Source organism: Bombina bombina, chromosome 3, assembly GCF_027579735.1.
Source record: "Bombina bombina isolate aBomBom1 chromosome 3, aBomBom1.pri, whole genome shotgun sequence".
In the NCBI taxonomy this organism is placed as follows: Eukaryota; Metazoa; Chordata; class Amphibia; order Anura; family Bombinatoridae; genus Bombina; species Bombina bombina.
The window spans coordinates 761,885,181-761,908,115 of NC_069501.1; positions in this window are offsets into that span (position 1 = coordinate 761,885,181).

Consider the following 22,935-nt stretch of genomic DNA (forward strand, 5'->3'; position numbering starts at 1 on the left):
TGTTGTAATGTTAGCCTTTTTTATTATCTGTAATTTTAGATTAATGTAATGTATTTTTTATTTTTTTTATTTTAATTATAATGTAGAATTTTTTAAAATGTAATTAAGGGTTAATTTAGGGGGTGTTAGGTTAGGGGGCTTTGTCATTAAATTAGTTTTTTGAGTTGTGGGGGTTGGCTGTTTAGGAGTTAATAGGTAAATTAGGTTTAATGTGTTGTGAGGGGTTGGCGGATTAGGGGTTAATAGATATATTAAGTAGTTTACGATGTTGTGGTTGGCGGATTTAAGTGTTAATAATTTTATTGGGTATTTTTTTTTTAATACTTTGTGCGGTCAGTTAGTTTATTTTTTTCTTAATAGTTCGTACGGGCGGTTATTTTTTTTTTTACTTATTGCGGACGTTTTTTTTTTAATACTTATTGCCGGCTGTTATTATTTTTTTTTTTATGCCCCGTTTGTCTTTGCTGCTTCCCGGTGGATTCCAAAAATAGCAGGGTGGTGAAAGAATCCACCTGTTGGCTGCCTCACGCTGCCAACATTCCTTTGAGGATGCGTGCGCAACTGCTGACGGGACGGACGTGTTACAAACATGATTATAGTATATATGTTTAAAACAACTTTTTATTAATATTTAAATTGTATTTTTTTTTAATAAAAAAAATAGTATATAGTTCTTCTAATAACTTGGTATGCATAATGGTTGGGCACAAAGAGAACACATCAATTGTGACAAAGCTAAAGCTATCTTCTCATTGCAGTTCTATAGTTACCATGGGTACATTAAGTGATCCTATTCTGGTTACCATGCGGGGATCGGTAGGATAAGCTTTGTAATAGGAATTACAGGATGGGATGATACTAAATATTTTGCTACATGATCATTTATAATCCTCTAATATTTTGCAAAATTAACTAAATCATTAAGTAATGCAAGTTTGTTTAATGCAGGGCTATTTCTGTTCAAAAGAGTGCTAAGTCCGTTCAAAAAGGCTACATGTGTTAGAAAAATAAAGCACAAAGTATTGGGCAACATTTTTGGGCGCACTTTAAGAGTGTCAGCCTCTCATGCCCTCCTGCATGAGCCTATCCCAGGGTTTAATAGGGCGCGAAACAAGTTTATTTTTACCATCTTTTCTATAGTAAGATTAACAATAGCCCAGTATTGGAAAGTTGAGATTCCTAATTTCCAGATTATTCTAAATAAAATTGGGTATTATTACCAAATGAGTAACAATGCAGCTATCATGCTGGACAATGTGGAACAGTTTGTCTCTGTCTGGGAACCGTGGATTATGTTTTCTGAAACCAGAGTTGTTGGTTAATATCCTAAGGTTCTGGGAGTACCTTTTGCTTATTGAGTTTGGTTCGCAATGTGACCTGATTTGTACGGTTAAATTCATTGATGTTTATATATTATGCTGACCTGCCGAGTTATGCCTCAATGTATTTCAAATTATGTTGATGTGACAATTGCATTTACTTTGTTCTGTAACTAAGAAGAAAAATTCAATAAAAATCTTTTCAATTAAAAAATAAAGCACAAAGAAGCCTCAATTGCCTAAATATGTACAGATTAAAGAAAAGAAGGGATAGAGGTGAAACTCAAGTATATTAACAAGCATAGTAAAGCTGAGGCTGAAAGTAACACCAGAAGGGTCATAATCTCAAGTAAGGGTAGTAGGTTCATGGGTAATTTGTGGCAGATTTCTTTACAGAAAAGGTGATTGATTTATGGAAATGGAGGAACAATATGGGAACATTAATAATGCATGGGATAAGCATAAGGCTATGCTATGAACTAATTAAGCCTACACTTATATAGGAAACGCGTTTTGGGCCCATGGTTCCTCTTATCTGTTGTTAAGATCTATGATTCTATGTCTTTATAAAAAAATTGATCAGAAGGTTGCCTCTTCAATTCCTTTAAATAATTCTGTCTAGCCTCACTACTGTATTGCCTCTTTTTTCTGATTTTAGTGTGGCCATTATTGCACATTACCACAAAGTTTTCAAGTGCCTCGTCACGTTCTTTTTCCATGGTAATTTCACGGGCAGGCCTCAGAAAGATCTGAACAGTACACCAGACCTCTTTGAAGAGAAGGTGCTCAGGTGAATGATCGGTCTGGATGCTGAAAATAAAAGGGTGCGTCTGTAACAAGCCTTTCTCCCATTGGTGCGGCTTCCAGCAACATGGCGTAAACAACTGGTGGCATCCGTGGCTTTCTTAGACGGTCCAACCTTGTACACTAGGGTGTAATCTAAGTGCAGCATTAGCTGATCACAGACTCATATACATATACACTGTTGACTCTTACACATGCTTAGAAATAGTTAGTACCTGAGAAAGTATGTTTATAAAAACTGTGCACAATAATAATAATGGAAATAAATTGGAAAATATCTTAAAACTGCATGCTCTAAATCATAAAAGTTTAATTTTGACTTTAGTGTCCTTTAAATGGTTTGATTCTTGTTAATTAACACACATATACATTTGATTTGTGCTGCATTTATTTGGGCTGGTTTGACCTGGACTGTCTGACTACATGCCCTCTACTTCCCAGCTGTGCTAGTTGTGATACCGGGGTAGATTTATCATAGTGCGAATGGACATGATACGCTGTCTGCATTTATCATTGCATCAGCAGTTCTTGTGAACTGCTGATGCAATGCCGTCCCTGCAAATTCACGGCTGATAGCAGGGGGTATCAATCAACCCGATCGTATTCGATCAGGTTGATTTCTGTCCGCGGCCTCAGAGCAGGTGGACAAGTTATGTAGCAGCAGTCTTTAGACCACTGCTTCATAACTTCTGTTTGCACGGAAACAGGGGCATTAAGCTTCATACGGTGCTTGATAAATCGCCCCCATAGTCTTCACTTACTATGAGATCAGGTATTCGCTAAACTAATTTTATGCATGACTTAATTTTTAAGCCTTACAGTTACTTATTAGGATTTTTTGAAAGCATATGCTGTTGGCATTTATTGATGTGCAGCGGACATGATACGCTACATTGTATCATGTCCACTTTGATAAATATGACTGTAAGCCATACAGAGGGCTCATCATGCTAATGCACTGTTACAGATATCTGTGGCAACCCAAGGATTGAAGGTTCAATCCTGGCAAGGTCCACTCAGCCTTTCATTCTTCTGAGGACGGTAAAATGAGTACCATTAAGTTGGGTAAAAAATAATACCCGTTATCAGTGCCGCGAGTCGATTAAGTTCGAGGTTGTGCGCTATAGAAGTATCCATTATTATTATTATTAAGTGTTAAAGTTGCAGTACCCCAGTAAGGGCCAGATTACGAGTGGTACGAGTGGTGTGCTAACAGTTACACATGAGCAATAAGGTTTTTTTTTTTGCGACTTTAACATTGAGATACATACATTTACATGTCTAAATATGTGTATATATATATATATATATATATATATATATATATATATATATATGTGTGTGTGTGTAGATATGTGTTTATGTATGTATATGTGTAGTTATTTATATACAGACATATATACATATAAACACATAAATACATATGTATACATATATAGATATAGATATATATATATATATAAGTGTATTGGAGCCCTTTGCTGTCAAGTAGAGCAAAACATTAAAAGATCATATTTATACAATATTCATATTTAATAAAGTGTATTTACTGTAAATATTTTATATTACAATGTTCTGCCCATAGGGGAATATGTTCTAAGTATTTATAAATAGCTATTCCTATATATCTGTATATATCTATATGTATATATAATCATATCTATCTATATATAGATAGATATGACAAAAATGTACCAAAATACTATCAGATATATGTAGAAATATGCAAAAAAACATTGGAATGTGAAATATCCATATTTTCATGTTGGGTTAGCGCATTTTTTAGCTCCATTGACTTCTATGGGGAGATACGTTAACACTCACGCGATATCCTAACTTTGGCTTTTTGCGCGCATCGGGTTAGCGCGAGCAAAAATGTTTTACTTTCAACTTGTAATATGAGCGCCATCCGACAAGCACAAAAAGCTTACTTTTAGCAGAGTTAGAGTACAAGTCAGAGGGGTCTATTTATGAAGCAGCGGATGCTACTTCCGACCCACTCCGCTTCAGTTCTGGCTGAAGCAGAAGTTAAGAAGCAGCGGTCCTAAGACCACTGCTCTTAACCCGTCCGCCACCTCTGAGGTGGCAGACAGCAATCCGCCTGATCGAATACGATCGGGCTGATTGACACCCCCTGCTAGCGACCGATTGGCCGCAAAACTGCAGGGGGTGGTATTGCACCAGCAGTTCACAAGAACTGCTGGAGCAATGATAAATGCCAACAGCATATGCTGACGGCATTTATTAATGTGCGGCTGACATGATCCGCTATATCGGATCATGTTCGCCCGCACATTAATAAATGGACCCCAGAGCATTAAATACCGCTTCACTTGTATTCTGACCCTAAGGCTTTAAAGGGACGGTCTAGTCAAAATTACACTTTTATGATTAAGATAGGGCATGCAACTTTCATTTTCTTTTATAATCCAATTTCCTTTGTACTCTTGGTATTCTTTGTTGAAAGCTAAACCTAGGTAAGCTCATATGCTAATTTCTATGGACTTAAAGGTAACCTCTAATCTGAAGGCTGCAGTTTGACAGTTTTTCACAGCTAGGTAGCGCTAGTTAATATGTGTCATATAGATAACATTGTGCTTACTCCTGTTGAGTTATTTATGAGTCAGCAATGATTTACTAAAATGCAAGTCTGTCAAAAGAACTGAAATAAGGGGGCAGTCTGCAGTGGCTTAGAAAGAAGGTAATCACAGAGGTAAAAAGTATATTAATAAAACTGTTGGCTATGCAAAACAGGGGAACGGGTAATAAAGGGATTATCTATCTTTTTAAACGTAGATTATTGTTGAACATCAGTGTTTCCAAATGATGTGTTCTAGGCTAAGATAGCAGTTTGTTTTTGTAACAATTGGTGTCACCACTCCTGAAGTCAAATGATGCATTGTTCATCATTCTCCTACCATGGAGCTTCTCTAAAACCCATGACAAACTGACATAATGGCCATATCATCTCCTGCTCCTCTATCTTAGCTGATCATTTCTTTATAATTTTCAAAAGAGCTTTATTTTGATACTTTAGACATACACATCATAAGTTGAATGTATACATACATCAAAGCTGTTACAGTAAAATGCTTTGGACAATCAACCTTTGAAAAAACTGTAAAGAGGTGTGAGACACGCTTACGAACATTCATTTCATCATTGGAAGTAACCATTTAAATGCAGTGTATGTTTTCATTGTTCCCCAACATCTGGTTATGTAGACCACTCTTGGGTCGTAACATATTTATAGGTGATAAATAGAGACATGGGAGGAAATTGGAGTTAAGCAAAATCAATAGTTATAGTATGAGAAACATAGAACACATGTGTTTTAACTCTAAATCATGCTTATAAATTTTAAAGCTGAGCCACATATATGTAAGGGATAAAGCTTATAATGGCGTAAGAATAGGTTATGGAGGAGAGCTGGGTTATTTTCAGATAATTATGGGAATATTGTGTATGATCTAAGGTCAGGGGGCTAAAATGATATATCATGTTCAGGGGTTAATTCTTAATTAAGCAGTTTTATTCTTTATGTTATAGTAAAATTTCTATTTCGCTGGCAAGACTATATTTAGAAGAGTGACTATGAAATTAGGAAGCATTAGTTATACACTACAAAAGGATCATGGGGGTATACTCCAGGTTAGATCTTCTTTAAATGCCTTCTGAAGTATATCTAACTAACCTTTCATGGAGGGTGGGGAGAGATGTATAAAGGGTATCTTAAAGGCCAGATTTGAGAGGAATATGGGTTATGTATTAGTAGGTCAGATCTGTAAGGAAGAGATTGGCACAGGCTGCTACTTTATTTTCGAGGTTAGTTTGTCTTTTGTTGATCAAAACGAAAGGGTTTTGTGAGATCTATGCCATTGTGCCTGGTTTTGTCTATTACTGTGCTGCTAAAGTAGTTATACATATTGTGGCTCAAACAACCAAACAAAAATTCCTTTATTAAATATTTACACAGAAATATTCTCAATACATTTCTAGGTCTATCGTCATGAAATTAAACATCTCCCTCTTATTTTTATTAACGTCAATCCAATTTGGCCTCAGATAGCAGCGTTCATCAGCAGTCCCCAAGTCTTATTAGTTTACTCCGATCATCCAACAGTACTGATGCTTATGTGTCCCCAAATAAAAGAACGATAGCAAACAAGAAAAAATGAGAAAAAACAAGAAGTGTATTTTAAACTTATAGAAAAACTTCAAACCTTCAATAGCTCACAATATAAAGTTAGACATGACTCTCATGAATTTTACCATAGTACATTTTAGACATCGATAGCTAGAGGTGTCTGCTGCTCCGAAGAGCAAAACCAGTTGCGTGCTGTCTAAAAAGGGGCATCTGCAGGCTTACCCCTCTCCTCTCTTGGGGATAGGATCGCTACGGAGTAGGCATAAAATATCATGTCCATTGCTGGCTTGGGATATGATCTTGGATCTCCTCACCACTTCGTCTGGAAGCTGCGATGCCGATGCTGAGAGGTTGTATTGATCTTCTATCCCTCCTGCCGCATTGCACGTAATCCACCTCTTGCCTACCCGGGGCCCCGGGGATTCTGACAAAAGCGTCTGTTGAGGCTGAATGACGAGGCTATTGTGTTTCTCTGCAAAGCCAGCAGGAGAAGGTGAGAAAGGTCTCATGTGAGGTTCTTTGCGGGTTTCTTTGTTGTGCTCCATGAGTGCTTTCTGTAATGGCGGATGGCCATGCTGGATCTCCGGCAAACCCCTTTGAGTCAGAGGCGCTGTAACAGCAAGATTCTCTTTTCCTGAGGGCTTGTGAGGATTTGCTTGTATGCGTTGAAGAAGATAGTCATACGGTGCCCTATCTATTAATTTTTGCCTGAGGAGCTCAATTTTCCTTAATTGATTATCAGGCTGCAGCATAGAACACACTTCAGCCATATCGGGTGTCTTCCGAGGCAACAAGAGAAAGAAAATGCACCAATACTGCTGTCCCCAAATAAAGCTTTCTTTCCCATTACTGTTATAGAGTCAAGAAATTTCAGCAAGTCGGATTATACCGACAGCGCCGATACCCCGTTTCTTCTCGGGGGGGGGGGGGAGGTGTATGCCTGACAGTGGGCCGCCGCCCCAGGCCTCTTTATATCGATCTGATTCATAAAAACAGACAAGAGATCAAATGCCGGGTCACTGGAAGTGACTTTGCGATGTCTTAATTTAGTGAGATGTTAGTCTTGCTGTTTGTTAATAATAATTGGCGGATTATCAATATTTCTGCCGGAGCCTTCAGAAAATGCGTCCTAACCAGAACGCTACACAGACACGCCCAGCTGATCATTTCTTTTTGCACTATTGGGCATGCTCCCATTTGGTGTGCTATCCTTGGAATTATTTAATCCTGAGGAACTCCTGAGGCGTCCCAAAAAGGAAGTTGTCATATACCTACTAGATGATGTCTAAAGTACACACTCATTAATCAGGTAAAATAAATCCTCCTCCACACCATTATCATTGTTTGGCTCTTCCATCCTCATTTACAGGTTCAGACTGACGTGACCCTATGGAGGGCTCATAGTGAACAACTGCTGTAGAAAAAGACTGAAACACTCACACCTACAGAGGAATCAATCTATTAGACCCTCTATTGCATATGTCCCTTACTAGCAACCAAGTCCCCTATAACCCTAAACACTCTACCTAGATGAGACCCTCTAGAGGTGGGAAAAAAACAAACTAATCAGAAGAAAATCCCATCTCTCTCTCTACCCATAAACTTGACAACACCCCCATTACACCATACCTACACCACATTACCTACATTATGAGTAAAAAAGCAGCGTTAAGCCTCATAACGCTGCTTTTTTACTACTGCTGCTATTATGAGTCTTGTAGGTACAGCTGTCCCGCACACTTTTTTGGCCGTACCGCAAATTGACTTACGCAATTTTCGCAAAGTCTTTTTTCAATGGGACTTCCAGTATTACAAGTTTTTTTTTTTAGGCCAAAAAGTGAGCGGTACAGCCTATCCCGCAAGATTCGTAACGCATTCTAAAGTCCGTAGTTATGAGTTTTACACTACAAAGCTGTAGCATAAAACTCATAACTAAAGTGCTACAAAGTACACTAACACCCATAAACGACCTATTAACCCCTAAACCGAGGCCCTCCCGCATCGCAAACACTAAAATAAAATTATTAACCCCTAATCTGTCGCTCCTGACATCGCTGCCACTAGAATAAATATATTAACCCCTAAACCGCCGCACTCCCGCCTCACAAACACTAGTTAAATATTATTAACCCCTAATCTGCTGTCCCTAACATCGCCGCCACCTACCTACATTTATTAACCCCTAATCTGCCGCCCCCAACGTCGCCGCAACTATACTAAATTTATTAACCCATAAACCTAAGTCTAACCCTAACACCCCCTAACTTAAATATAATTAAAATAAATCTAAATAAAACCTACTATTAATAACTAAATATTTCCCATTTAAAACTAAATACTTACCTGTAAAATAAACCCTAAACTAGCTACAATATAACTAATAGTTACATTGTATCTAGCTTAGGGTTTATTTTTATGTTACAGGAAAGTTTGTATTTATTTTAACTAGGTAGAATAGTTACTAAATAGTTATTAACTATTTACTAACTACCTAGCTAAAATAAATACAAATTTACCTGTAAAATAAAACCTAACCTAAGTTACACTAACACCTAACACTACACTACAATTAAATAAATTACCTAAATTAAATACAATTAACTAAATTAAATACAAATACCTAAATTACACAAAATAAAAACAAATTACAAGATATTTAAACTAATTACACCTAATCTAATATCCCTATCAAAATAAAAAAGCCCACCCAAAATAAAAAAAACCCTAGCCTAAACTAAATTACCAATGGCCCTTAAAAGGGCCTTTTGCGGGGCATTGCCCCAAAGAAATCAGCTCTTTTACCTGTACAAAAAATACAAACAACCCCCAACAGTAAAACCCACCACCCTCACAACCAACCCCCCAAATAAAACCCTAACTAAAAAAACCTAAGCTCCCCATTGCCCTGAAAAGGGCATTTGGATGGGAATTGCCCTTAAAAGGGCATTTAGCTATATTGCAGCCTAAAGCCCTAACCTAAAAATAAAACCCAATAAACCCTTAAAAAAACCTAACACTAACCCCTGAAGATCCACTTACAGTTTTGCAGAGCCGACATCCATCCTCAACAAAGCTGGGAGAAGTCCTCAGCGAAGCAGCAAGAAGTCCTCAATGAAGCTGGGAGAAGTCTTCATCCAAGTCGGGAGAAGTGGTCCTCCAGATGGGCAGAAGTCTTCATTCAGAGGACATCTTCTATCTTCATCCATCCGGCGCGGAGCGGGTCCATCTTCAAAACATCCGGCGCAGAGCATCCTCTTCTGCCGTCGACTACCCGACGAATGAAGGTTCCTTTAAGTGACGTCATCCAAGATGGCGTCCCTTAGATTCCGATTGGCTGATAGAATTCTATGAGCCAATCGGAATTAAGTTTGAAAAAATCCTATTGGCAGATGCAATAAGCCAATAGGATTGATCTTTAATCCTATTGGTTGATCCAATCAACCAATAGGATTGAGCTTGCATTCTATTGGCTGATTGGAACAGCCAATAGAATGCAAGCTCAATCCTATTGGCTGATTGGGGTTTTACAGGTAAAAGAGCTGATTTCTTTGGGGCAATGCCCCAAAATAGGCCCTCTTAAGGGCCATTGGTAATTTAGTTTAGGCTAGGGTTTTTTTTATTTTGGGGGGGCCATTTTTATTTTGATAGGGCTATTAGATTAGGTGTAATTAGTTTAAATATCTTGTCATTTGTTTTTTATTGTGTGTAATTTAGTGTTTTTTTTGTAATTTAGGTATTTGTATTTAATTTAGTTAATTGTATTTAATTTAGGTAATTTATTTAATTGTAGTGTAGTGTTAGGTGTTAGTGTAACTTAGGTTAGGTTTCATTTTACAGGTAAATTTGTATTTATTTTAGTTAGGTAGTTATTAAATAGTTAATAACTATTTAGTAACTATTCTACCTAGTTAAAATAAATACAAACTTGCCTGTAAAATAAAAATAAACCCTAAGCTAGATACAATGTAACTATTAGTTATATTGTAGCTAGTTTAGGGTTTATTTTACAGGTAAGTATTTAGTTTTAAATGGGAAATATTTAGTTATTAATAGTAGGTTTTATTTAGATTTATTTTAATTATGTTTAAGTTAAGGAGTGTTAGGGTTAGACTTAGGTTTAGGGGTTAATAACTTTAGTATAGTGGCGGCGACGTTGGGGGTGGCAGATTAGGGGTTAATAATATGTAACTAATGTTTGTGATCCGAGAGTGCGGCGGTTTAGGGGTTAATATGTTTATTATAGTCGTAACGATGTCCGGAGCGGCAGATTAGGGGTTAATAAGTATAATGTAGGTGTCGGTGATGTCGGGGGCGGCAGATTAGGGGTTAATAAGTGTAAGATTAGGGGTGTTTAGACTCAGGGTTCATGTTAGGGTGTTAGGTGTAAATATAAATTTTCTTTCCCCATAGGAATCAATGGGGCTGCGTTACTGAGCTTTACGCTGCTTTTTGGCAGGTGTTAGACTTTTTCTCAGCCAGCTCTCCCCATTGATGTCTATGGGGAAATCGTGCACGAGCACGTACAACCAGCTCACCGCTGACTTAAGCAGCGCTGGTATTGGAGTGCGGTATGGAGCTCAATTTTGCTCTACGCTCACTTCTTGCCTGATAAAGCCGGGTTAAGGAAAACCTGTAATACCAGCGCTGTAGGTGAGCGGTGACAATAACGTGCAAGTTAATACCTAACTAACTAACTAACTAACGGCTAGATTTGGAGTTTTGTCGGTAACAACCCGAAAAACTAACGCCGGCTTTTTTCTGGCCGCACCATAAAAATAACTCTGGTATTGAGAGTCCACATAAAGGCTGCGTTAGGCTCCAAAAAAGGAGCGTAGAGCATTTTTAACGCAGCTTCAACTCTCGATACTAGAGTTGCTTACGCAAGCAGCCAGCCTCAAAAACGTGCTCGTGCACGATTCTCCCATAGGAAACAATGGGGCTGTTTGAGCTGAAAAAAAACCTAACACCTGCAAAAAAGCCGCGTTCAGCTCTTAACGCAGCCCCATTGTTTGCTATGGGGAAACACTTCCTACGTCTGCACCTAACACCCTAACATGTACCCCGAGTCTAAACACCCCTAACCTTACACTTCTTAACCCCTAATCTGCCGCCCCCGCTATCGCTGACCCCTGCATATTATTATTAACCCCTAATCTGCCGCTCCGTAAACCGCCGCTACTTACATTATCCCTATGTACCCCTAATCTGCTGCCCTAACATCGCCGACCCCTATATTATATTTATTAACCCCTAATCTGCCGCCCACAACGTCGCCTCCACCTAACTACACTTATTAACCCCTAATCTACCGAGCGGACCTGAGTGCTACTATAATAAAGTTATTAACCCCTAATCCGCCTCACTAACCCTATAATAAATAGTATTAACCCCTAATCTGCCCTCCCTAACATCGCCGACACCTAACTTCAATTATTAACCCCTAATCTGCCGACCGGAGCTCACCGCTATTCTAATAAATGTATTAACCCCTAAAGCTAAGTCTAACCCTAACACTAACACCCCCTTAAGTTAAATATAATTTACATCTGACTAAATTAATTAACTCTTATTAAATAAATTATTCCTATTTAAAGATAAATACTTACCTGTAAAATAAATCCTAATATAGCTACAATATAAATTATAATTATATTATACAGGGAGTGCAGAATTATTAGGCAAGTTGTATTTTTGAGGATTAATTTTATTATTGAACAACAACCATGTCCTCAATGAACCCAAAAAACTCATTAATATCAAAGCTGAATAGTTTTGGAAGTAGTTTTTAGTTTGTTTTTAGTTATAGCTATTTTAGGGGGATATCTGTGTGTGCAGGTGACTATTACTGTGCATAATTATTAGGCAACTTAACAAAAAACAAATATATAACCATTTCAATTATTTATTTTTACCAGTGAAACCAATATAACATCTCAACATTCACAAATATACATTTCTGACATTCAAAAACAAAACAAAAACAAATCAGTGACCAATATAGCCACCTTTCTTTGCAAGGACACTCAAAAGCCTGCCATCCATGGATTCTGTCAGTGTTTTGATCTGCTCACCATCAACATTGCGTGCAGCAGCAACCACAGCCTCCCAGACACTGTTCAGAGAGGTGTACTGTTTTCCCTCCTTGTAAATCTCACATTTGATGATGGACCACAGGTTCTCAATGGGGTTCAGATCAGGTGAACAAGGAGGCCATGTCATTAGATTTTCTTCTTTTATACCCTTTCTTGCCAGCCACGCTGTGGAGTACTTGGACGCATGTGATGGAGCATTGTCCTGCATGAAAATCATGTTTTTCTTGAAGGATGCAGACTTCTTCCTGTACCACTGCTTGAAGAAGGTGTCTTCCAGAAACTGGCAGTAGGACTGGGAGTTGAGCTTGACTCCATCCTCCACCCGAAAAGGCCCCACAAGCTCATCTTTGATGATACCAGCCCAAACCAGTACTCCACCTCCACCTTGCTGGCGTCTGAGTCGGACTGGAGCTCTCTGCCCTTTACCAATCCAGCCACGGGCCCATCCATCTGGCCCATCAAGACTCACTCTCATTTCATCAGTCCATAAAACCTTAGACAAATCAGTCTTGAGATATTTCTTGGCCCAGTCTTGACGTTTCAGCTTGTGTGTCTTGTTCAGTGGTGGTCGTCTTTCAGCCTTTCTTACCTTGGCCATGTCTCTGAGTATTGCACACCTTGTGCTTTTGGGCACTCCAGTGATGTTGCAGCTCTGAAATATGGCCAAACTTGTGGCAAGAGGCATCTTGGCAGCTGCATGCTTGACTTTTCTCAGTTCATGGGCAGTTATTTTGCGCCTTGGTTTTTCCACACGCTTCTTGCGACCCTGTTGACTATTTTGAATGAAAAGCTTGATTGTTCGATGATCACGCTTCAGAAGCTTTGCAATTTTAAGAGTGCTGCATCCCTCTGCAAGATATCTCACTATTTTTGACTTTTCTGAGCCTGTCAAGTCCTTCTTTTGACCCATTTTGCCAAAGGAAAGGAAGTTGCCTAATAATTATGCACACCTGATATAGGGTGTTGATGTCATTAGACCACACCCCTTCTCATTACAGAGATGCACATCACCTAATATGCTTAATTGGTAGTAGGCTTTCCAGCCTATACAGCTTGGAGTAAGACAACATGCATAAAGAGGATGATGTGGTCAAAATACTCATTTGCCTAATAATTCTGTACTCCCTGTAGCTATTTTAGGATTTATATTTATTTTACAGGCAACTTTGTAATTATTTTAACCAGGTACAATAGCTATTAAATAGTTAAGAACTATTTAATAGCTAAAATAGTTAAAATAATTACAAATTTACCTGTAAAATAAATCCTAACCTAAGTTACAATTAAACCTAACACTATACTATCAATAAATTAATTAAATAAACTACCTACAATTACCTACAATTAACCTAACACTACACTATCAATAAATTAATTAAATACAATTCCTACAAATAAATACAATTAAATAAACTAGCTAAAGTACAAAAAATAAAAAAATATTTACAAACATAAGAAAAATATTACAACAATTTTAAACTAATTACACCTACTCTAAGCCCCCTAATAAAATAACAAAGACCCCCAAAATAACAAAATGCCCTACCCTATTCTAAATTACTACATTTCAAAGCTCTTTTACCTTACCAGCCCTGAACAGGGCCCTTTGCGGGGCATGCCCCAAGAAATTCAGCTCTTTTGCCTGTAAAAAAAAACATACAATACCCCCCCCCCCAACATTACAACCCACCACCCACATACCCCTAATCTAACCCAAACCCCCCCTTAAATAAACCTAACACTAAGCCCCTGAAGATCTTCCTACCTTGTCTTCACCCTACCAGGTTCACCGATCCGTCCTGAAGAGCTCCTCCGATGTCCTAATCCAAGCCCAAGCGGGGGGCTGAAGAGGTCCATGATCCGGCTGAAGTCTTCATCCAAGCGGGAGCTGAAGAGGTCCATGATCCGGCTGAAGTCTTCATCCAAGTGGGAGCTGAAGAGGTCCATGATCCGGATGAAGTCTTCGAACAACGGCATCTTCATTCTTCTTTCTTCCGGATCCATCTTGCAGACCTCCGACGCGGAACATCCTCTTCTCCCGACGCCTACTAGCCGAATGACGGTTCCTTTAAGGGACGTCATCCAAGATGGCGTCCCTCGAATTCCGATTGGCTGATAGGATTCTATCAGCCAATCGGAATTAAGGTAGGAATATTCTGATTGGTTGATGGAATCAGCCAATCAGAATCAAGATCAATCCGATTGGCTGATCCGATCAGCCAATCAGATTGAGCTCGCATTCTATTGGCTGATCGGAACAGAATCCTATCAGCCAATCAGAATTCGAGGGACGCCATCTTGGATGGCGTCCCTTAAAGGAACCGTCATTCGGCTAGTAGGCGTCGGGAGAAGAGGATGTTCCGCGTCGGAGGTCTGCAAGATGGATCCGGAAGAAAGAAGATTGAAGATGCTGTTGTTCGAAGACTTCATCCGGATCATGGACCTCTTCAGCTCCCGCTTGGATGAAGACTTCAGCCGGATCATGGACCTCTTCAGCCCCCCGCTTGGCCTTGGATTAGGACATCGGAGGAGCTCTTCAGGACGGATCGGTGAACCTGGTAGGGTGAAGACAAGGTAGGAAGATCTTCAGGGGCTTAGTGTTAGGTTTATTTAAGGGGGGTTTGGGTTAGATTAGGGGTATGTGGGTGGTGGGTTGTAATGTTGGGGGGGGTATTGTATGTTTTTTTTTACAGGCAAAAGAGCTGAATTTCTTGGGGCATGCCCCGCAAAGGGCCCTGTTCAGGGCTGGTAAGGTAAAAGAGGTTTGAAATGTAGTAATTTAGAATAGGGTAGGGCATTTTGTTATTTTGGGGGTCTTTGTTATTTTATTAGGGGGCTTAGAGTAGGTGTAATTAGTTTAAAATTGTTGTAATATTTTTCTTATGTTTGTAAATATTTTTTTATTTTTTGTACTTTAGCTAGTTTATTTAATTGTATTTATTTGTAGGAATTGTATTTAATTAATTTATTGATAGTGTAGTGTTAGGTTAATTGTAGGTAATTGTAGGTAGTTTATTTAATTAATTTATTGATAGTATAGTGTTAGGTTTAATTGTAACTTAGGTTAGGATTTATTTTACAGGTAAATTTGTAATTATTTTAACTATTTTAGCTATTAAATAGTTCTTAACTATTTAATAGCTATTGTACCTGGTTAAAATAATTACAAAGTTGCCTGTAAAATAAATATTAATCCTAAAATAGCTACAATATAATTATAATTTATATTGTAGCTATATTAGTGTTTATTTTACAGGTAAGTATTTAGCTTTAAATAGGACTAATTTATTTAATAAGAGTTAATTAATTTCGTTAGATTTAAATTATATTTAATTTAGGGGGGTGTTAGTGTTAGGGTTAGACTTAGCTTTAGGGGTTAATACATTTATTAGAATAGCGGTGAGCTCCGGTCGGCAGATTAGGGGTTAATAATTGAAGTTAGGTGTCGGCGATGTTAGGAAGGGCAGATTAGGGGTTAATACTATTTATTATAGGGTTAGTGAGGCGGATTAGGGGTTAATAACTTTATTATAGTAGCTGTGCGGTCCGCTCGGCAGATTATGGGTTAATAAGTGTAGGCAGGTGGAGGCGACGTTGAGGGGGGCAGATTAGGGGTTAATAAATATAATATAGGGGTCGGCGGTGTTAGGGGCAGCAGATTAGGGGTACATAGCTATAATGTAGGTGGCGGCGCTTTGCGGTCGGCAGATTAGGGGTTAATTATTGTAGGTAGCTGGCGGCGACGTTGTGGGGGGTAGATTAGGGGTTAATAAATATAATACAGGGGTCGGCGGTGTTAGGGGCAGCAGATTAGGGGTACATAAGTATAACGTAGGTGGCGGTCGGCAGATTAGGGGTTAAAAAAAAATATTCGAGTGTCGGCGATGTGGGGGGACCTCGGTTTAGGGGTACATAGGTAGTTTATGGGTGTTAGTGTACTTTAGAGTACAGTAGTTAAGAGCTTTATAAACCGGCGTTAGCCCAGAAAGCTCTTAACTACTGACTTTTTTCCTGCAGCTGGAGTTTTGTCGTTAGATGTCTAACGCTCACTTCAGAAACGACTCTAAATACCGGAGTTAGAAAGATCCCATTGAAAAGATAGGATACGCAATTGACGTAAGGGGATCTGCGGTATGGAAAAGTCGCGGCTGGAAAGTGAGCGTTAGACCCTATTTTGAGTGACTGCAAATACCGGCGGTAGCCTAAAACCAGCGTTAGGAGCCTCTAACGCTGGTTTTCACGGCTAACGCCAAACTCCAAATCTAGGTCTAACTAACTATCTTCCTAATCATACTCCCTTCATTTGCTGCCCTGACATCCTCCCTAACACCACAATTACCCCTTCTATGCAAAGTTCAATGTGTTCAACCCCAACTCTAACCTCCACTCTACCAGTGACTTTAGGGCCAACTGTAAACTGCCTATCTCTCTGGCCCACCAAGACCATGCCCACTCTTCTGCCACCACAGCACTGTTCCTCCACAGTACTGCAACTCTTCGACCAGTAAATTGCATGCAGCAGCCACTGCCCTCCCACTACCCTTCTCATCAGGACCACCATGTCAAGCTTTTGAAAATTACTAATAATTCATTTTAAAATGTAACTACACGAAAGCATATCACATGCTACTGCAGAGAACTAAGTTATACTGGGAGGCTTTGCTAAATATTACAGTTTTAGTGAAAAATACACTATACTCTGAGATTTTTAATGTTACTCTTATTTCCTGTAATTGCCTCATTAGACAGTATGCTGGCTACAGTGTGACACTTGTTAATAAAAAAGAAAAGAAAGTACCACAGAGACAGGTGTGATAGGTAGGTATTTCAGTGCTCAAAAGGGAAAAGCATGGGCAAGTAGTGCAATAACTCTGCTACCTATTTGAGTAGGAGGTAATACACCTAGCTAGTACTGGGTTGGACCCCCTTTTTCCTTCAGAACTACCTTAATTATTCATGGCATAGATTTATCAAGGTGTTGACATTTTGGTCCATATTGACATGATAGCATCACACAGTTGCTGCAGATTTGTCGGCTGCACATATATGATGCAAATCTCCTGTTCCCCCACATCCCAAAGGTGCTCTATGGGATTGAGATCTGGTGAATGTGGAGGATATTGGAGTAAAGTGATCTCATTGTCCTGTTCAAGAAGCCAGTTTAAGATGATTTGAGCTTTGTGACATGGTGCATTATCCTGCTGGAAGTAGCCATCAGAAGATGGGTACATTGTAGTCATTAAAGGGTGGACACGGTCAGCAATAATAATCAGGTGGGCTGTGGCATTTAAACGATGCTCGACTGGTACTAAGGGGCCCAAAGTGTGCCAAGAAAATATTCCCCACAGCATTACACCACCACCACCACCAGCCTAAACCATTGACACAAGGCAGGATGGATCTATGCTTTCATGTTGTTTACGCCAAATTCTGACCTTACCAGATGTCGCAGCTGAAATCGAGACTCATCAGATCAGGCAACATTTTTCCAATCTTCTATCTTCCAATTTTGGTGAGCCTGTGTGAATTGTAGCCTCAGTTTCTTGTTCTTAGCAGTCAGGAGTGGCACCCAGTGTGGTCTTCTGCTGCTGTAGCCCATCTGCTTCAAGGTTCGACGTTTTGTGCATTCAGAGATGGTATTCTGCATACCTGGGTTGTAAGGAGTGGTTATTTAAGTTACTGTTGCCTTTCTATCATCTCAAACAAGTCTGTCCATTATCCTCTGACTTCTAAAATCAACAAGGCATTTTCATCCACACAACTGCCGCTCACTGGAAACCCTAGAGATGGGTGTGCGTGAAAATCCCAGTAGATCAGCAGTTTTTTCAAATACTCAGACCAGCCCGTCTGGCACCAACAGCCATGCCATATTCAAAGTCACTTAAATCCCCATTCTTCCCCATTCTGATGCTCTGTTTGAACTTCAGCAAGTGGTCTTCACCATGTCTAGATGCCTAAATGCATTGAGTTGCTGTCATGTGATTGGCTGATTAGGAATTTGTGATACCAAGCAATTGAACAGATGTACCTAATAAAGTGGCCGGTGAGTGTATATATATATATATATATATATATATATATATATATATATATATATATACATACATATATACAATGGACTATAAAATTATGAACTATGAAATATGAACTATGTTCTTTGTAACTATGTTCTTTGTAAAGAGTATATGCCCATGATACAAAGACCCAGTTTTTCTATTTGATAGTGGGTGGGTTTTTATCTTTGTGATCTCTGCTTGATGTAACCCAATGTGAGCCAATTTGTTTTCAAATATAATTGAATAAAATATAAAAGATGAATATAAATAGAATTGAATTAAAATGAAATTTAAGCTGTTCAATATTTCAGGCATTATTACCAATATTAAATTATTATTTTACTGCCAACAATTAAAAGCATAATACTTTATTTAAAGCAAAGGGAATAAATTGGAGTACTACCATACTGGCAAATAATCCTGAGTTCTGTACACACTGTACTTTCCTTATTATGGGCACTCACGGGACCTTTCCAAATGCTTATAAGTGGAATATCCGAAACCAAGCAATTTTCTGCTAAACTGAGAATGAGAGTTCTGTTCATCTGAGCAAACAGATGTTTTATTGCTCTAGACATATTTTTTCATGCAATATATCAGACCTCTTCTGTAAATTGGCGAGCTTCCCAAATTGAATGAAGGACTTTTACCGAAGAAGTATACTTTGCTCTCCTAACACTTTTGGGGGTTAATTACAGATGATGTTTAAACTAGAAGAGATTCAGTGCATTCTGTGTATTTCCTGTTATTTTACAATTATATTGTGTCCCCACTCTGTGAACAACAATATACTTTTTTTTACTTATTGCCTGCTGTGTAGTTGGGCCTGGATACGCATATATGCATCAATGGGTTCTTTGATAAATGCCACTTTAAAAAAAGGAACACCATACAAAAGCCGAAGAAAATGACCCCGGGGTATAATTCACTTTTCATCATACAGGAAAATATCTTAACCCTTACTTGCCCAGCATTAAAAACTCAGTCATTTTCTAGGCACAAACTGGGATGCAATTTATTATATATGATGTGAGCTTTAAATTCTTGCTCAGATCAGCGTATTTCACCATCAAAAATGTATGTACAGGTTAGTTAATGTAAAAATGCAACAAAGAATAATGACTGTTAAATATTGCTCTTGCAGAAAAAGTAATTTTTTTTGTATGACAGCTTTATTTGATTTTTTAAATAAATGGGTTAGAACATTATGCTACTAGGTAGAAATGTAAATATTAACATCTAGTGGAAAAAAGGAAATCTACAGAATAAAAATATGTTATTTCAGTTGTTTATATATTATTTATAATATATTAATTAATATTATATTATGTATTTTAATATATATATATATATGTATATATCTATACTATAATAGCGTTTGTAACGTGTCTGTCGCCGTCACCAGTTGTACGCGCATCCTCAAAGGAATGTTGGCTGCGCGAGGCAGCTAAAAGAATGTTGGCTGCGCGTGCAGCCAAAAGAATTCAGCTGGATGCAGCATAGGCAAAGGAAGCCTTAAAAAATAAAACGCACAACCGCCCGCATGAAATAACAAAAAAACACGTAACCGCCCGCAAGAAATAATAGAAAAAATGAACTTCATGCACGAAGTATTAAGAAAAAAAAAATAACCCTTAAATCGTTAAGCTTCCACAACAGAAACTACCTAACCTTTACACCGCCAAACCCCCACAACTCAAACTGAATAAATTACAATATTCACCCCTAAACCGCCAAACCCTACAATGCCAACTAACAAACCCCCACATCGCCATGAACCTGATTAACCCCTAAACCGACAACCCCCACATCGCAATAAACCTAATTAACCTATTAACTACTAAACCGCCAACCCACCACAGCGCAAATAACTAATTTAATTACTAAGCCCCCTAACCTAACAACCCCTAAATTAACCCAAATTGGTACTAAATTACAATTAAAATAAAAAATCCTAACATTAAATTACAAAAAATGAATCTAACATTACAAAAAATAAAAAGTCTAACATTACAGAAAAAATATACAAAATTATAAAAAATAAAAAAAATTAAACCTAATCCCTCTAAAAATAAAAAAGCCCCCCCAAAATAAAAACACTCCCTAATCTAAACTAAACTACCAATAGCCCTTAAAAGGGCCTTTGTAGGGCATTGCTTTAAGTTAAACAGCTCTTTTACATTTAAAAAATACTAAGTCCCCCCTAAAAGTAAAAAAACCCCACCCACCAAACCCCCCAAAATAAAAAAAAAACTAACACTAAAAAAACCTAAACTACCCATTGCCCATAAAGGGGCTTTTTTATGGGTATTGCCCTTAAAAGGGCATTCAGCTCTTTTACTGTCCTTAAAAGGGCATTCAGCTCTTTCAAAAGCCCATTAAATCCTCAATCTTAAAAAAAAAACAGAATTTATGCTTACCTGATAAATTACTTTCTCCAACGGTGTGTCCGGTCCACGGCGTCATCCATTACTTGTGGGAAATATTCTCCCCCACAGGGAAAGGCAAGGAGAGCACACAGCAAGAGCTGTCCATATAGCTCCCCCTCTGGCTCCGCCCCCCAGTCATTCGACCGACGGTTAGGAGAAAAAGGAGAAACTATAGGGTGCCGTGGTGACTGTAGTGTATAAAGAAAATTTTTTCAACCTGATTAAAAAACCAGGGCGGGCCGTGGGCCGGACACACCGTTGGAGAAAGTAATTTATCAGGTAAGCATAAATTCTGTTTTCTCCAACATTGGTGTGTCCGGTCCACGGCGTCATCCATTACTTGTGGGAACCAATACCAAAGCTTTAGGACACGGATGAAGGGAGGGAGCAAATCAGGTTACCTAAACGGAAGGCACCACGGCTTGCAAAACCTTTCTCCCAAAAATAGCCTCCGAAGAAGCAAAAGTATCAAATTTGTAGAATTTGGCAAAAGTGTGCAGAGAAGACCAAGTTGCTGCCTTACATATCTGGTCAACAGAAGCCTCGTTCTTGTAGGCCCATGTGGAAGCCACAGCCCTAGTAGAGTGAGCTGTGATACGGTCAGGAGGCTGCCGTCCGGCAGTCTCATAAGCCAAGCGGATAATGCTTTTCAGCCAGAAAGAGAGAGAGGTAGCAGTAGCTTTTTGACCTCTCCTCTTACCAGAGTAAACGACAAACAAAGATGAGGTTTGTCTAAAATCTTTTGTTGCTTCTAAATAGAACTTTAAAGCACAAACAACATCTAAATTGTGTAATAAACGTTCCTTCTTTGAAACTGGATTCGGACACAAAGAAGGAACAACTATTTCCTGGTTGATGTTCTTGTTGGAAACAACTTTTGGAAGAAAACCATGCTTAGTACGCAAAACAACCTTATCTGAATGAAAAAAACAGATATGGTGGATTACACTGCAAAGCAGATAATTCAGAAACTCTTCTAGCAGAAGAAATAGCAACCAAAAACAGAACTTTCCAAGATAATAACTTAATATCTATGGAATGTAAAGGTTCAAACGGAACCCCTTGAAGAACTAAAAGAACTAAATTTAGACTCCAAGGAGGAGTCATGGGTCTGTAAACAGGCTTGATTCTAACCAAAGCCTGAACAAAAGCTTGTACATCTGGCAAAGCTGCCAGTCGTTTGTGCAACAAGACGGATAATGCAGAAATCTGTCCTTTTAGAGAACTAGCTGACAACCCTTTATCCAAACCTTCTTGGAGAAAGGAGAGAATCTTTGGAATTTTAATCTTACTCCAGGAGAATCCTTTGGATTCACACCAACAGATATATCTTTTCCACATTTTATGGTAAATCTTTCTAGTCACAGGTTTTCTGGCTTGGACCAGAGTATCTATCACAGAATTTGAAAACCCACGCTTGGATAAAATCAAGCGTTCAATTTCCAAGCAGTCAGCTGCAGAGAAACTAGATTTGGATGTTCGAATGGACCTTGTACTAGAAGATCCTGTCTCAAAAGTAGCTTCCATGGTGGAGCCGATGACATATTCACCAGGTCTGCATACCAAGTCCTGCGTGGCCACGCAGGAGCTATCAGAATCACAGAGGCCTTCTCCTGTTTGATCCTGGCTATGAGCCTGGGAAGGAGAGGAAACGGTGGAAACACATATGCTAGGTTGAACGACCAAGGCGCCACTAATGCATCCACTAGAGTCGCCTTGGGATCCCTGGATCTGGACCCGTAGCAAGGTATCTTGAAGTTCTGACGGGACGCCATTAGATCCATGTCTGGAATGCCCCATAATTGGGTTAACTGAGCAAAGGCCTCCGGATGGAGTTCCCACTCCCCCGGATGGAAAGTCTGACGACTCAAATAGTCCGCCTCCCAGTTGTCTACTCCTGGGATGTGAATAGCAGATAGATGGCAGGAGTGATTCTCTGCCCATTGGATTATCTTGGTTACTTCCTTCATCGCTAGGGAACTCTTTGTTCCCCCCTGATGATTGATGTACGCAACAGTCGTTATGTTGTCCGACTGAAATCTTATGAACCTGGCTTCCGCTAGCTGAGGCCAAGCCAGGAGCGCATTG